The sequence below is a fragment of the Argiope bruennichi genome, chromosome 2, assembly GCF_947563725.1.
Source record: "Argiope bruennichi chromosome 2, qqArgBrue1.1, whole genome shotgun sequence".
Classification (NCBI taxonomy): Eukaryota; Metazoa; Arthropoda; class Arachnida; order Araneae; family Araneidae; genus Argiope; species Argiope bruennichi.
Window position 1 is genome coordinate 111,126,890 of NC_079152.1, and position 18,423 is coordinate 111,145,312.

The following is an 18,423-nucleotide window of genomic DNA, read 5'->3' on the forward strand; positions in this document are numbered from 1 at the left end:
TATTGTAAATGAAACGAAAATTCAAAATTACTCTGAAATTATTTGTAAGTAGATCGAGAAACCTGATTTTGATTTAAGATAAGCTCGAATAAATAATGTAATTGTAAATGAAAAAAAAATATTGTAAATGAAAAATAATATTGTAAATGAATAATTGAATGAATTGCTCGAATAATATTGTAAATGAAACGAAAATTCAAAATTACTCTGAAATTATTTGTAAGTAAATCGAGAAACCTGATTTTGATTTAGATAAGCTCGAATAAATAATGTAATTGTAAATGAAAAAAAAATATTGTAAATGAAAAATAATATTGTAAATGAATAATTGAATGAATTGCTCGAATAATATTGTAAATGAAACGAAAATTCAAAATTACTCTGAAATTATTTGTAAGTAGATCGAGAAACCTGATTTTGATTTAAGATAAGCTCGAATAAATAATGTAATTGTAAATGAAAAAAAAAATATTGTAAATGAAAAATAATATTGTAAATGAATAATTGAATGAATTGCTCGAATAATATTGTAAATGAAACGAAAATTCAAAATTACTCTGAAAACATCATGAAAACAAATATTGACCATTAAATAATTGCCTGCTTGATAATCTGGCCATTCCAGCATATAATAAATTTTGGAATTTTAAATTTCAAAATGCATTTTTTGCTACCTACATGTATAAGCAATATCGATGCGATATTTTCTTTTCTTTTTTAATTTAATATATTTTTTAAATGTCAATAATTAGTTCTTCCGAAATTTTAATATGTTTTCTCCTATTCCTCTAAATTTTCTACCAAGCGTGCTTCCTGATTGAAAATCGTATCGCCAAAGTCTCTGTTTCAAACATTCATTAAAAAATTTTTAACTACTATTGATAATTAAAAGAATTAAACTATTGATAATTAGAAGAATTCTGTCTGCTGCTAATCAGCAGATTGCAATAGCGTAGCGATTGGGAGGAAGAGGGTATTATGATGCCTCTACTGTCACTCCCAAGAGAATTCTTGGGTAACAAATCATTGCCAGCTTTCACAGTAAAGAAGTGATTGTTTTATTGCGATGCTGTCACTTTTTATAATGAAATATTATGAGGGTTTAGTTTAGTTTAAGTATATTAACGTCCCGTTTTTAAAGCAACACTAGGGCTATTTTGGGACGGACCTAATAATTTTGAACCGTGGTCAGATAACGAGGACGACACCTGAACTGGTACCCTTTTTCCAAAATTCCACACCACACCAGCGGGAGTACATTTAGCCCCAAAGAATTTAGTGTGCGTCGGGCCCACTTACACGAAGGTTCTTTGGCGGAATCGGGTGTCGAACCTTAACTCCTCCGGTTCTGAAGCCAAGACCTTACCACCAGACCACCGCGTCCACAAATTTTATGTGGGAATTGAAAAGAAAATGCCTTAGTCTCCATTTATATTTTCTATGTTGTTGAAATTGCTAATGACGATCAGGGACAAAAAAAAAAAAATCGTTCTGCACGCTATATGCAAGAAATTGTTACTTGTTAAATTTTATTATCTTGTTACGCTATTGTTATTGTTTAAACTTGCGTTTTCTCATCTTTGCTTTCCTTGAAAATTACACGACTTTCGATTGTGTAAAAGCATGAAATGCTTAAACTGGAAAATTGTTCCAGTGTCCTCATTTATCAAAAGCCGTGAATTCAACAGAATAACTCTATCTTATACAAAGCCTGAATTAAAGCGTAAATGGATTTATTCTAGACTAATCTAAGCTATAAACTTTCTTATTATGATTATATTTAAATGAAAAGGAACATCTCCCTTATTGAATAGAAAATAGGCCGCCATAACGACGACAAGTTTTTAATTTTTTTAAGCTCTTGTCTATTTATTTGTGTATGCTGTGAAATGACTCAACCTTCTTTGAAAGATTCCCTGCCTCTTTCATCTTTCAGCGGAAAGTTTCTGTGGACGGAAATGCTTTTTAGCGAATTTGATGACTAACAACATTTTTGCGGTTATTCTTCAAATTACTGTAATTAGGTTAGATTTTAAAAACTATAATTGTGTAAATGATAGGCCAAACGATAGTGATAAGAGAGAAAAAAAATGAAGGTTAGAAGTTTCTCTGTTCCTTATTTAATGTTTCTCGAATTACTTTATTATAAGAGAATTTATCGTCTGCTTCTAAAATATATGTTTTGACTTATAATAAAAATGAATACTTTTCTATTTAATTTTTTTATTTTAAAATTTATTTATAGTAAAGATGTGTGTTGGCCTTCCTCAGTTCAAACTGTGTGACCTAGAGCTACCAAATTTGGCACATATATATTTTGGAGGACGGAAATGTGCACTTTGGTGTGATTTTTTTTTTTTTTTTGAGTTTTTAGTTAGAATTTTAATTCATTAAAAATTAAACGAAATTTTGGCGTTTTCCCGCGACAACTTCCGAAAATGTTACAGCACAAAACTTATTTTTAGCCATTTTAAAAATTTAAAAAATAATCTTTTTTAATTATACAAATGTTTTAACCTATAAATTAAGGTTCTTTTTTTTAACGATTTTTTTAAACAATTTAATTATAGTTTAAAACAATTTATTTCCCACAAAAAAAATTCAAACTGAACGATTAAGTTAAATCTTATTGCAAATTAAACCTAGGGAAATGTGTTGTTAAACTCGTGTTTGTATAAAATGGAATAAATATGAAATGCAATATTTTCTAAAAAAAGGAATGCGGGAAAAAATTTATCTAATATTTTAAAATAACTATATTATTAATTCAATAATTTCGCTTTACTTAAGGCATAAATAATTTAATATGTACAGAATATCTGTACTAATCAGGCCCTACAGCTAATTTCTATTATTAATTGGAGTATATATCTGATAAAAAAATGGTGCCAATGAAATAAATGATTATATTTTATGTAGTTTGAATCAATAAACATTTTGATGTATTACGAATTTTAAACTTTTATTCAGAACCTCCGTTCTGTGAGGCATATTTAGAGTAGAAAAAGCTTGAGGCATTAACATTTTAAATGAAAAAGAGGCCCGTTCTTTTGTGAATAAAATTGAATAAGTTATGAAAACTCGATTACTATTTCAAACAATTCTATTAACCATCCCAAAGAAGACACACCTTTCAGGGCACGGATTTTTCTCAAGACTAATTTAAAATTATGAAACTGTTGGTTGTCTTAAAATAGTGATATTCAAAACTTCATATCTCAGCCGGGGGGGGGGGGGCGCTCAGAAAATAAAAAGTTAGCTGTCAAGAATATTCCATTCAATATGATTTGAAAGATATATATATATATATATATATATATATATATATATATATATATATATATATATATATATATAATGTATGTTTAAAATTTATTTGCTTTTTTTCCTTAATACATTGCATGCACTTGATAATAAATGTGATTTAATTGAACGTATATTTTTTTAACTGAACACGTTGTTGTTTGTAATGGCACTTGTCATAGACAAGCCCACTGACTTTAGAAGTCGGTGATTTTAAGCCAAAGGTGCGTCTCTAGTTTTTTCAGTAGCGCCATTTAGGGCCAAGAGTGTAACTTAGCTACACACACTTCACAACCCTTTTTACGGTGCGGGCTTCATTCATGCATTTCATTCACTCCACCACAGATTGTAATTTAGACCTGAATCAAAGAACGATCACCCCTGATCCAGTACCCCCAGTGGTATTACTCTAGACATGGAGGACTTTGTGACCACGACAGATTTATATGGGCGCCATCCACCACAGACACGGAGAGTCTTCAACCGGCATAGTTCGAGCCCGCAACCCAAGGGACACGAATCCAATGCCCTACCACCAAGCTATCCCGGCTCTTAACTGAACATCATAGAGATATGATATTGGTTTTATTTGATTGTCAGATAAATGTTCCATTTTGAATCGATTCGTTAACAATGCAGAGAATGGGTAAATGCGTACTATTATTTTTTATCTGCATTTTTTTAAAATATTTATTATAATATTGTAATAAGGAATTCGTTTCTTAAAATATTGCTCAGAAATTGGCATAAATTGCTTTATTTTTATTATCAATTTCAGGTGAGTAAGTTTGGCTCTCTAATTTTAAGTTATAAAATAATTTGAAGCAGTTGTAATTAATTTTTGTTAACTGAAAATTTTATTTCATCACGATTTTGTATAACTTGTTGTTATTTGTATACTTTTAGTAGAAGCTTGGCTGTTACTTTTTACTTATTCTTTGAGTTAAGTTCTCTATAAAATCGCATTTTTGTGCATTGCACTTCGCCTTAATCAGGAAGAATATTAAGCTTTTTGTGTAATTAGATTTGCATAAATTGTTTGACAGTTCGACATCTTTTTTACAGAAACAAAATCTTCAAGTATATGCTTTTGCATTTCTCTCTCTCTCTCTTTTTTTTTTTTTTTAATTGGGCAATGTAAAAATGGTAGAACGCAACATTTCGTTGCATTTTCTTTGGTCTGAGTATTACAGAATGGAGAATGCTACATTTTTTAAAAATCTTTTCTTTGGTTAGTTACTACCGAATCATAAACTGACATATGCAACATAATCTTGCTAATTAGGAAATATTTGAAAAGATTTCATTAATATATTTATAAATATTAGAGCTATAAGTTTAATATTTCGGACACCTTTTTCTTGCTATTCAAAATCTTCCACTTAATAGTGTCAGCGTTTAAAGTAATCATAGGGTCTTTAATAGAGCAAGATACCTGGATACACATCAAGAACGGTCCTGATTCTCAGAAACAACAGTGAGAATTTCTAATTTCTGAAACTGTGGAAAAAAAGAAGATAACCATCATGTCAGTTGTCGAATTTACTGTCAGACAGTGAAGCATTGTAGTGTATGTGTTTTTTTTTTTTATTTTTTTTTTTTCCTCCATCCCCTTGCTTACCTCGCGACTCATTACTTCCGTCTCTCGTGCATCCTGTGTTGGCGACATGGTTCAGTTACAGTTCTGATGGATGGCTCAGCAAGCTGTTCAGCTGAACCGAGATGGAGGATACACTCTTCTTTTTGTTGGATAGCACCGTTTCCGATGTCAAATGAGTATAACGACACTTCCACCTCGTATCAAATAAGATTCTTTACCCCCCCCCCTCCCTTTTTAAACAAAAAATCATTTTCTTTCTTTCTGTTTGCATTTGAAGTGGCAATTTAAATTCCTGTCATGACCTGATTCCAGGCATTAAATTACAGATTTGATACTGCCGTAGAAGTAAAACCACTCTGTACAAAGTTCAATTCAATGGTTGTCTTTTCCAGCACACTTCCAGTAGTTAGAGATTCTGCACCTATTTCGTTTCATAAATTGAAATTCAGCATTTTGTGTTGCAATACAGGGCGAATATAAATGATGGACCTGATTTTTAAAAATCTTATTTTCGAAACTACTGCATATATTACAATAAGTGATATATGAATTGAAAGAGAAATATACCAAGTTTTTTTTTTCAGTTACAAATGTCCGATGTGTGACCCTCTTGTTACACAGCCCACTTTCCAATCTGTAATATAGTTCGTTCCAAATATTATGTAACATCACTCTGCGAATGGTTCTGAATGCTGTACCAATGCGTTCTTTAAGTTCTGACAGTGTTTTTGGCATTGGTGGTACATAAACAATGTCTTGTCTCAATGATTTCTTTTCGTGGGATCATGTCGAAGATAACAGACAAAACAAAATGCTACAAAATGTTTGGAACAAACTGGAAAACTGGATTAGAGATTGGGTTTATGCTGTGTAACAAATCGGATATCGGGCATTTGTAACTGAAAAAAAACTTGGTATGTTTCTGTTTCAATTCATATATCACTTATTGTAATATATGCAGTAGTTTCGAATATATATATTAAATCGGGTCCATCATTTGTACTCACTTTGTATTTTCCGTATCATATCTTTGACAAAATTTCCATTTATTGGGTGAATTATGTTTTGAATTCTTGTAATTCATTTGTTATGTTAAAAATAAAATATGTTTCATAATTATATCTCATAAAGCATCTTTCTTTCTATTCGGCTATCAAGGTAGCTGCTTTCCTTAATTTCGAATATTAATTTTATCCTATATAAATTATTGATAACGATTGTATTGTCTGTTCACCAAAGTTCGCTCCAAACCTTGAATGAATTTATTTTCCATTGGTGTAGCGGGGATAAATGACACCTGATGCTTTCTTTTTACTTTTCGCCTACACCAAAGTCTCACTCATTGACTTCTCACTTCAAAAACCTCAAACAAACAAACAACACCGGCGCTTTCAAATATTGACGCCCGGCTATTTTAACACCATGCTAGGTTACTATTGTTTTCGAAAAACCGAAATAAATTATTGACGCCATTGTCCAAATACCTTTGAATACTTTTCTTGGTTGGCGAACTACGAATTAGTGTTTTTACTTCGAATTGAAATTCATCCTTTTAAAGGATTTTTTCCCCTTCTTACAACTTGATCAATACTGCCATTTTTTTTTTTTTTTGTCTTTTATTTCAGGAAGAACTGAATGTTTCTCAGGCAAATAATTTGGATTTCTTCTTGGATTCCATGAAAGTGGATAAATATTCGAACTTCAGTCTAAAATGATTTGAATTTTCGAAAGAAGGCTGGTAAAATACTGGAAATGTCCAGTAATATAAGCTGAAAATAAATATTCATCTGAAGCTAATGTCCTAACATTAATCGAATATAATCTTTCCGTTTTTGTTTTTTAATACCACATATCTATTTGTAATTTAAATCTTGGAAAAATAGAAAATTTTACTCTACAGTGGATCAAATTTGGGACGTTTTGACGCTTTGGCTTTTCTATATAAGGCCTAATTTCATTGAATCTCTTTTTATTAGTATGTTTAATTCTGCTAATGATGAATGTCTTTTAACTCCTGAAACACTCAGCTAATTAATATATATTTAATATTAGCGTTAGGAAAAAACAGAAATTGATGATCCATTAGCTTAAACTTCTTAGGAATGTACATATGCTTTAAATCAAGCTCTGTGAACTCAATTTATCAGAATCTTTTTCAACACATCTAAGGATGCATACTCGGAGAAATTATTTTCCTTTCTACTAATTCCAGTTTTAAACTTTAAGGACGAATATGAGTGCCGTTTATTTTAAAACTATTAACACAAGATTATCACTTAACAGTAAAAACCATGTTAAATCATTGAATTCTATCTTTACAACCAAACAGAAAGATATATTTCTAAAATAAGAAGTGACGCTCTTGAATCAGTGGGGAAAAAAAGGTGTTTTTTGAGCACCATTTCTGATGATATGATGGAACACGAGAAAGAAAAATTGGTGTTAAATGTCATGGGAAAGTATGGAGAGGTTCAGCGCGGTTCAGTGAATATTTGCTAGACATTGTGCTGACCTACTTCTTAAGCTCATCGAGTATAGGACTGGCTGGAAAAGTTGGTCAATAAAGTCAAATTTTAATGAATCTCTGAGCATTTTGTCGATAACTAATGTTTGACTTTGCCAAAATTAATGCCCTTCGACTCCAGAACTGTTTTGTTAATCTAGATACCTGCTATTGCGCGGGATTAAAATCCTTTCACCTATTAATACATAAATTCATTTGTATAAAATATTATAGTATACAAACCTCTTTCACGATATATGTATTGAAATAAAAGAGAACTGAAAAAAAAATTATGATACAGAAGTTCAAACTCTTAAAATTGTCCATCAAAGGAGTGCCTTCAAATTTTTTTATTTCAAAATCTTCTGCGTAAAATTTTCTAAAGGTTTTATAACAATTCACGGAATAATTGCACAAAAAAAAAATTACTATCGTTAAAAAGGTAAAATTTTTAATTCTATGTAGCTTTTTTTCTCGGATTAATTTCCTCCAAAGTTTCCGTTGAAGAAAGACAACATATTGGTTGATTTCTCATTGTCTGAACTGGATGTTGTCATCGAATATCTATTTAATTGCTCGCAAGGGTTTTTCTTTTCTTGCCTCAATTTGCTCTTTCGCTTGCTTTTAGGCATTATTAAATCACTACTTTAGAACAAATGAAAATCAAATAAAACAATATATGTTAAAATTAAACAAATTATAAAAGAATTGATAGTGTAGTACAAAATAAACATTGATTGTAATGCGTTTAATTTTTTTTTAATTAATAACAATTGAAAATAATATTGTGCAGAAATGAAATTTATATCATTGAAATGGCAAAAATTTAAAATGGTATTAAAATAATTCTTTAAAGTTATTTGCTCTGAAGTTACTACAGATTTAATTACATTTTACAGATTTAATAATATTTAATTAAATTTTGCACTTTGAAAACTTGACAGTATTCTTTCTCTTGCCTTAATGATGAACAAGTGTGCAAAGTTTGATTGGATTGGTTCCATCGTTTAAGAGAAGATGTGGAAAATATATACATATATACTCATGATGATTTTTTTTATTTATATTATTTGTATTAACTATGCTACCAATGAATTTTAATTTCTTGAGAAAAAAGAAGAAGAAAAAGTATGGTATTATTTCCGTCTCCGCTTATGTAGACAACCTTTTCTAACACCTCTTGTCCTTGAATTATTAATTTTTTAATATCGATCAATATTCTAATCACTACTGAATATTTGACTATAATATGTACGTTTGTTAGAGAGAGAGAGAGAGAAATTGCTGAAAGATGAATGAAAATCAGACTGCAACCCAGGATTAGAAACATCATCGTCCCTTACGAAGTGCAAAAGACACGAGAAATAAACTCTATTTAATAACCCACTTGCTCTTTTTATTAATAACAATAAGTACATGTGAAAAATGTGCAGAGGGCATAGTTTGAGTACATAATTGGAAAAGTAGTTTTAATATATCATCTCTCACAAAAAGCTGTATATTAAAGATTAAATATGGTTGAAATCCATTAGCGTGTACCCCCTTTTATCGCCAACGGATGCCAGTTGCCATTGTCAGCTTTCTTTATGTTACTGGCGAATTGACGTTCAATTGGCGATATGCTGAGGCGCCTGCTAATGGATTGCAGCCATATTTAATTTTTCATATGCGGCCTTTTGCATTGTGCGAGACGATACGTCTCATATTATCTGTGTATAGAATTACAAACATTTAGGTAGGTATTTGTTCGTTTTGGAAGGATTGTGTTGGCAAGTATTTGTGTAAATTGATTCATCATTTCTATAAAATTATTCATCACATTCTCTTCATTTTCGAATACGAAATAAAACCGTTATCGCCTGGAACAGTTTCGGTTTCTGGACTAGTGAACTATGAGTTCCAGATCAAATTTAACGTATATACGCTGTGAATAAAGGCCTAGTGGAACGTTAAATTGGATTTGACTAAACATAATCGTACTTACAGAGAGAGGGAGAGACAACATTTGGTGTCCTTGACATCTCATGCCGAATTATTCAAAATTATGGATCAGTTTCGAAATATCCCCCCACCCCCACCCCCGAAAGTAAAAATGGGTTGTTTTTGCTGAACTATGTAAATTTCATTTGGAGCTACTTTTGAATACTTTTTATTTTAAAATTTGTTGTTACTGTTTTAATATTTAAGTCCGAATTCTTATTATTGATCCATTGATTATTAAATAAAACAAAAAGAAATCATAATAAGTTTCACTCTTACTTTTAGTAATTAAATTTTTTAATGTTTTCAAGCATTCATTCATACGCTTTGTTTTTAACTCTCTTTAAGATTATACTCATTTGGCTACGTTCGGGTCAAATTTTCATCTGTGAGGGACGTTTGTTTTACTTAATTATTATTCTTGTTATAAAGTAGAAATTTTCAGAAATGAACAGTGAAAAATATTTCCTAATAATCTACCGGCTTAACACTGTATTAATTTCTTTTATTTATTAATAAATTTTATAAAATTGTTAAGTGTTGTTATTGAAGCATAAATCCATTAATACAAAGGATTTTATGAAATACATCTTATTTATTTTTTATATCTTATTTGATTTTTATTTTCTTGACTTTTTTTTTTATCTCTTATCCATTTTCCTTCCTTAGTTTACTTATGCTTTTATTATTATCTTACAAACTTTTATTACATTCAACAATTTTATTTATTCTTGATTTACAGTTCATTGTTTGCCATTTCACTGAGTCCCAAATACAGTGTGAAATTAATTTCCCTATAACTCTCATCATATAGGTTTTATGATTTCGCTGCATCGGCACTAACATTCTTTCCTGCTGACTAACAGCACCGACTTTTAAAAGGTTCAAATTGCTTTTCGTTTTTAATAACCTATGCCATCTATCTTTTTCAGTAGCTACATATCAAAATATCTTTCACCAAAAAGAAATTTTGCAGAAAAAGATCAAGTTCTTAAAAGATGGCAGGAGAAGTTCATTTTTTTATCCTAATGACCCTGACCTACGACAATCTTTTTACTTTCTATGCAATTTCAGTTAAGTACTTTAAAGCGACACTTTATTCTTTTCCAGCGCGGCACAAAGGTGCCTTATCCCGAGATTAATTACCCTTCCAGGGTCGGATAACCCCTCTTCGTGTGACGCCCACGGCGTTCTACACCCCCCTCCCCTGGTGCCATGCACGAGTGGACTTTTCTGAGCGCCTCCTCCCTCTATTTTATTAGGTTGCGTTTCAGTTCCCCACACTTGGCAGCTTATTGCTACTTTTTCTGCCTCCAATTTATTTTTAAAACCACATTTGAAAAAATAATTATTCAAAATCTTTTTTTTTCCCTCTCATTTTTTTGTGTGTCAAGTATAAAGAAAAGGGAAAAAAATTGTTTCAAGGTTGTTTTTTTTATTATTATTTTTTATAAATCATGCTTTTATGAATCCGGAAAATCTACTTGCAGTAGTATTTGAAGTGGCGCTATTTAAATACTTCATGTCCGTAGATAGTGCCCCCTCTTTTAATAAGATGGTCAATTTAATTTCATATTTCAGCGTATTTTTAACATGTTAACTATTTGTTTTAGTGTAGTGTGTTTTTTTTTAAATTTTGTTAAACATCGTGAATTTGCATTCCTTTTTTTGTTATAACTTCAGACTATAGAGCAACCATTTTTGAATTCTATATTATTGAAGCAGATATTCACTTTTCTAAATATTTTAATACATAAATTTATGTAACGAAACACAAAAAACTGACCAATTATACTTTATTAAGTGGTAACTTCATCATACACGCAATTTGTATTTTTTTATAAATTCATTTATTAAGCTATTAGGAAATAAAATTTTTAAACCGGCCTAGTTATGGCCTTCTCTCAGCTTAGAGGCCTAGGCAGCTGCTTAGTCTGCCTAGTTGGAAATCCACTACTGTGTGTCTATGTACACGTTACCTCGAAAACGAAGCAAGTTAAATAAATGAAAATTGGCATATGTTTTTATTTATTTATTACTATTATTATTTGCACCGACATTTTTATCCAATTTTGAATGAAAACCATTAGTCAGAAATGGTATGGTGGAGTCATTCGAAAATGGTCAAATGGAAGTCTGTCAGTCCATTTGTGTGTGTTTATTCAAAATCACAATGATTTATGTTGACGAAATTTAGCATATAGTTTAACCACTAGTATCGTAGACTCGTATCTGAATTTGGATCAGATAGAGGCCTACGATGACGGATTTGATTTTGAATCAAATCTATCAAAAGTTGTATTGGATGCGATCAAATTTTGATCTTGGAATTAGTCGAAAGAAGAATTCCTTTATTTTTATTTCCTCCGCTTTTCTATGAAGTGCAAAATGAGCCATATTCTGAAGGAAAAAAACAGGTAGATTTTATCATATTATTGCCATACCCAAAATTGGATGCATTTGCATCCAATTTTTGACAAAATTGGCTTACGGGTAGACTGTTGGTCTGTTCGATATATCTGCACGATAACTAAAACTCGGAACGAGCTAGATAAATGAAATTTGATATGTAGTCTTTTCATTTAATGAGGTATAATGGGTATATTTTGTATACAATATATGAAAGAACCTGTAGAACGATTTTTCACCTTGAAAAAGTTTTTTTCCTTTCCATTCCGCTTAACGGAAGACATTCCTACACCGTTAATACATATGCCCGTGAATTAAACACGTGCAAGGTCGTACGACGCAGGACAACATAGAGTCAAAAAAAGCTTTTATTTTTAATATTACTTTTAAGCCAATGAAATTTTATTTCATGAGTTAACCTTAAGCCTATTTAACCTATTATCGTCACTGCATAAAGTTACTCATTAGACTTGATCACGACAACGAGATGAGACTTGGTGCAAAACTTGACAGTACTGAATGATTTTAAAAGAATTTCGAAAATTAGTTTTTAAGGATCGATATAATTTATATTAAATACTGAATGAAATGTAGTTAATCAATCCTGTGTTTTGCACTGCAATCAACGAAATATTTACTATGACTTTCTGTTATATTTCATTATAAAATCTTGGAAAACTTCTTTAATATATGCTCCAAGTAAATATATTTAATTTGAAATCAATTTATAACAAATGAAATGCAATTATAGTATAAATGAAAGTCATTGTTTTATGGGATATATGTGTGTGTGTGTGTATGTGTTTCATTTTCTCTTAAATAATTAGGGCGATTTTAATGAAACTTTGCACACTTGTTTTTTAGGACAAAAGAATGAATACTGCCGACTTTTCAAAACGCATAAAATAATTAAATATTCTATTTATTAGAAGTTGCTGAAATTTTGCTGCTTTTATGGGATAATATTGAAGTATATTATTTTATTGGAAATATTTTGATACCATGTTACATTTCAAAATTTTATCTTTTCAGTGATAACATGTTTCTTTCTGTGCAAGATTTCGTTTTCAACCTCCTATTATTCTAAAATCATTTGTGTTAAATTTTTAAAATTTAACTCAGATGATTTTGAAATACATTGACAGTAAAACTGATGAACTTTACCACTAATTTTTAGTTTGAGTTTCATATCTTTTGGATTTTTTTATTGGTTAAAGGTAGTTATTACACTTTAGTCCGGTAGTGAAAGGATTACACTTTAGTCCGGTGAATCAAGTGCTGTGGTATAATGAAAGAATTTTGTGTTTTATAACAATTTATTCAGAAAAAATATTAAAAATATTATGCATGGATCTATTTAAATACCGATCAACGCCGGATACATCTACTAATGCAAAAAAAAAAAAAAAAAAAAAAAAAAAAACTTGTATTTTAAAATTTTCGAAATATTTTCTTCCTGTCTTATCTCTAATGTACGCATAGAAATTGAACGTATCAATGTTGTCATGTATTAAAATGTGAATAAATTCCTTTTGAAATTATACTTTAAAACACTTTGCAGACGAAATACAATAGCTACAATTTATGATATCCAAAATAAATAAATCCGATCAATCCACAGCGAATCTGCAGATAAAAACTTATATCAAAAACTTGTTTATAAGTTATATGTCATATAACTTTTAGTATCCACAAAATTCGTAATATTTGTATCACTCTTCAATATCATCCTAAAAAAAAAAAAAAAAAAAAAACGGAGTTTGTTTTAATTTCTATTAAAAATAAATATAATGTGAGCGCGCGCGGTTGTGTATAAGCGTTGTAAAATAGGCAAACCATTTGATCTAAAGCTATGAAATTCGACAGAAATTCATTTTAAAGGGTGGGAATGTGCATGTCAGGAAGATTTTTTTTAAAATTTTAATTAGTTAAAAATTTGTTGAACAGTTGTCATTTTCTCTTAATAAACCAAAAAAATTGCGTTGCACAAACTAATTTTTACACTATTTCAAAAGAAAATACAAATATTTTTTATACTAATTCGGTCGTGCAAATTTCCACAGAATTTTAATTATTTTTAAAATTTCTTTTTTGCATAATTTTTACAATGAATTTCATTGTTACAGAGAGATAAAATATTTTTCATAGTTTCACCCGATATTTAATACCTGTATTTAAAACTAAGAAAAATTCTGTTTATAATTGTAAAAAGTTGCATGTTTTATAATGCGTTTTTTACTTCACAATTGCATGAACTGTTTTAAACTATATTGCTTCTGTCAAATGTAGCCATTTGTCTGAAAAAATCTGAAATTTCTGCAACGTGGAATTTTAAAACGAAAAAAAAAAAAAAAAAAAATGTAAATTTCAGAGCGAATCATAAAATATTATTTTTTATGTGTATTTATTCATCTAAATCAAATATTATAAAAGTTTTTTTTTTTTATTTCTTTCTCTTTACTTTTTTCATGTTATTTTATTAATTTCATGTTGATGTTATTATGGAAAGGTATGTGATCGTTTTTTGATTTGGTTTCGAAAATTGTAAAAAAATGATTTTACTGTATTCAAAAATATTATTTTATATGCTTATATTGTAAGAGATATTAGCACTTGAAAGATACACATTAAATTCAAGAGAATAATGACGTTTTTCATACGGAAAAATAAAAAAAATATTAAAAAGTTGAAGAATTACAAATTGTTATGAAATAATTGCAACAGCACGATATAATTCAGAGATACACGATAGAGATTGCTCCGCGATCAAAGAACCAAAGACTGAATCTTCTGAATCGGTGTGCGCACCTTTGCCTACATAGCTGCCGAAACAAGGTGGGGAATGTTTTGGAAGAGCCTTGGTTCTCAGTTTCTGACAGAGATATCGCCATAATTCTTGAGTTCTCCAGAACTTTGAGTTTTACAGCCATTGTCGCTAAATGATCGCCATCGACAGAGGGTCATTGACCTGGTATTCAATAAGAATATCTATAAATCTCTCTGGGGAGCAGTATTACGGATTTGCAACAATATAATCAATTAGAGAGACTAGCTGAGTAATAATTAACTGGGGGTACTGTAATTGGAAATATTGTAATTTAAAACATTTAAAAATGTGTTAATTAAGGAAAACGTATTAAATTAAATTTATTTATATTCAATATCAATAAATGCCAGATTTTTAAAAAAAAAATTCGTACAAATTCATATTGCTTTAGATATCGCCAAAAATCTATGACACTCAAAATGAGAGTTGAGATTGTGGCTCTAACGCCTTTATTCCACATAGTAGAACTTATTTGGTTGATTGATGTGTATATCAAGAAAAACGAAAACAAGAAAACAAGAACAAGCAAAGTCTTACCACGAATTCTGGCGGGATTTTTTTAAAAACTTGATTTATTTAAGCTTTTATTAACTAAAAATCAAATAATGATTTGGCCATCAAAGTTTTTTTTTATATCGACTGCCAGGTATGCTCTTTCTGAGGCTTCCAGCTAGTTATTTCTGCCTAAATTTCGTGTATCAGCACCATATTTCCAACCATCTCCTGGCGTTATTTGCAGATTTCCTTTTGCAGTACAATAAATGTTGTTCGAAAGATGAGTGTCGAGCTTTGTTTCTCTTACTTGCGACCTGCTTTATTTTACACTCCATTGGGTAAGTCAAATGTCATGGGTTAAGTCTGCTATATTTGCTACGTAGCATTCAGTGGATCCTCTGAATACAGCTAAGTATGTCGATACAATAAAACCAGTTTCATTACTTTTTCAGATAAAGTTCAAAATTGATTTGAAGTTCAAGGAATTAACTTTACATTTTTTAATTACAAGTACAATAATAAAAAGGTTTTTTTTGTTGTTGTTAAGATTGCTGAATGTATAGAGTTATGTATATTATTAATTTTAGTGAATTTAAAAAAATGTTTTACCATAAAACTAAATATCGAGTCGTCCAAAAGATATTCATGTTTAATCAACTATTTCAATCAAAGCTTCTGAATATTTTTATTCATTTTTATTTAGCTAAACCTCTTTTAACATGCTGGAGTTTTAAAATTATATATATTTATGTATTTTTATTATTTTTAGAAATAAATTATCAGTTAAACGAATTATTTAATTAAATTTGATTCTGCATTCGTGGCGACAACTGACAGTGAATTTAAGTAGCAAATTATTTATAATTATTACTCACAATCTTTAATGGATAAAAAAAAATTATAAATAGAAAAATGTTGCCACGAAGCTTAAGTTAAAAGTTGAAAGAGAAAATAAAGCAATTTAGGAAATTCAAGTAAAAATAATTCAGGAAATTTAGCTAAAAATAATTGAGAAAATTCGATTAAAAACAATTATGGAAATTCAGTTAAAAATATTTATTAGATTTTTGTAAAATACTTTTAAGTCAAAAGTTTATTTTAAAAAGTTTAACAAATCAAGGGGAAAAAAATCAAAGTTTTTTTTTTCCTTGCAAAGATTAGAGTTATCTATTTGAAATATTTTTCTCCACAGACTTCTTTCTTAGAAAAGAAGAATTTTTAAATTGTTTAGAAGTTTTTTTTCCCCCTCAAAAAAAAAAAAAAAAAAAAAAAAAACCGATTAAATTTTTTTTTTTTTATATATAATTTAGTGAACTGATTCAAAGTTCTGATAAAATTTTATACCCTTTGACATATTTCCCTTTCAAATAAGAGCCTTAAAACTTATTTCCCTCAATTTCCAACAGGTGGTTTCCCCAAAACTTATTTCCCCCAATAAATAATTTACAGTCACTTTTGACGAAATTCTTGATAACAATCTAATCTCATCATTGTGAAAACTTTCTCATGGGTTGGGTTATTTTCCAAATCCATATTCATACCAGATTCTAAGGATAAAAAAATGCTCTGTGAAGAATCTGGGACGAAATAGAGAATAGTTTAGTTTAGTTAACATTTAGTTAATACTCCCATTTTGAAAAAAAAAAAATCTATCTAGGGATGAATTTCGTAATTCTAAATTGGGGCCAGGTAACTGAGCCAACAATCTCCTTTACGAATTTTCACATCGCAGTAGCAGGCACAGGGCCTGAGTAAGCTCCATAGGGGAGCCTAGGCAATTCAGATTTTGGATTGGCAATTTTTGAGTAATCAATATTACAAATAAATAATATAAAAAGTAGGTGAGTAAAGTAAAGTTGCTTATAGATTTCCTTCAAGACAGTAGCTTTCAATTTCATTCGCATAAAATTATTTCAATTTGATATTTAAATGTAGTTTCAACCGACATTTTTAAAAAATTACAAAACCTTTTAAAGCATTTTCAATATTTATAAAAAGAACAGTCATATGAATAATGTTTTGAAATTTAAACGATATTTGATTTTAATTTGAATATGACCTTTATATTTTCATATGAATCTCTTATAATTAATATGAATATCTTTAATCAAATGAAAACTCAAAATTGAATTACCTTGAAAATTTCGCAGAAAAATCTGGAGAATCCAGACCCTCCCCCACCCCCTTCGTCTGAAGTTGAGAGGTTCAAAGGCAGTTGCTTCTTCTTTAATAATCCGGGCCTAAGCAGGAGAACGCAATCATAAAATAAGAATCTATATTTATTTTTAAGATCAAATTGTATCTACAAAAATATCTTAATATTAAAACTAGAACTTATTAAATCTATTAATTTTCTATAACATTAAATCTAATAACTTTCTATAATATTAAATATACAAATTAGAAATGCTTTTCTTTCACGAATTCTTCTTAAGCCTACCAAAAAAGTTTTTCAATATCTTCTATTCACCTGCTACTTTTCAGACACAGCTGTCTCGATACGTTAAATGCTCCGAAAGCGCCAACTATAAATTACAATTAGCGACCCACCTTGCTCATACGTAAACAAGATCACAGATTGGCGGGAAGATTATCAAAATGACAGCTTTGGCGAGAATTTGGCGACACGCATCTTCCATTAACCCTCACTACGATCATAATATCGAGCGCCTCGCCGGTTCTTCAAATCGACCCAAACATAAGGAGCAACGTCTATTCTGTTCTATGTGCGACGGGTTTTCGTGCCGGCAAAAACAGAGCATGGAAATTTATGTGACTCATCCTCTTTATTAAAAGAGCATCATTTCAGTGCTTGCTGCACACATTTTTCCATAATTGACAGGTGGTTTTTGCTATTTATTTTTGGCACAATTTTCAAATACCACTCACATTTTCTCTCAGATTTGTGATCATTTTCTTCTCTGCGGATAATGGTAGAATGCTGTGTGTGTGAAGTGTTTTCCTATGTGTAGGCGGTACACTTGTGTTTTGGAATGTGTCACACCGGTGGTCTTTTACTTAATGTTTTTGGTAAGTGGTTTCTTTGTTATTTATTTGATCAGAAGTGTGAGAAGTGTTTTCTTGATTGTGCAGATTGGAAGGAATTTGCACAAGTAGCATGTTGATTATTGAGATTCGAGTGATGCAGTGGATTTTCTCTTTCAAATTTGTTTCATGGCCTTCATTTTTGGCATCAAATGTTTTATTATCAGTGTAGATGCTTTCCATTCTAAGAAGACTACTGTAAGCAAAAAAAAATTATTATTGTTGAATTTTTATTTTATTATAATCTTGCTATTATATGGA

The 18,423-nt window shown here is 29.9% G+C and overlaps 1 protein-coding gene and 1 long non-coding RNA gene across 5 annotated transcripts in view; one reads left to right on the top strand and one right to left on the bottom strand.

Moving 5' to 3' along the window:
- The window catches only part of LOC129989151 (uncharacterized), a 191,399-nt gene extending 173,775 nt beyond the window's left edge, over positions 1–17,624 (bottom strand). The window contains exons 1-2 of the long non-coding RNA XR_008785732.1: positions 17,558–17,624; positions 17,252–17,357 (exon numbers count right to left, since the gene is read on the bottom strand). This is a non-coding gene — a long non-coding RNA (uncharacterized LOC129989151). The remainder of the gene's footprint in view (positions 1–17,251; positions 17,358–17,557) is intronic.
- Positions 1–18,423, top strand: part of LOC129989117 (SH2 domain-containing protein 3C-like) — a 186,473-nt gene that overhangs the window by 114,054 nt on the left and 53,996 nt on the right. Inside the window, exon 1 of one of the 4 annotated variants that reach the window (XM_056097463.1) lies at positions 17,792–18,147. The exons of the other annotated variants lie outside the window; for them this stretch is intronic. The gene's annotated coding sequence lies outside the window, so the exon portion shown is untranslated. Of the gene's footprint in view, positions 1–17,791; positions 18,148–18,423 lie in introns of those variants that run through there. 4 annotated transcript variants of the gene reach the window in all.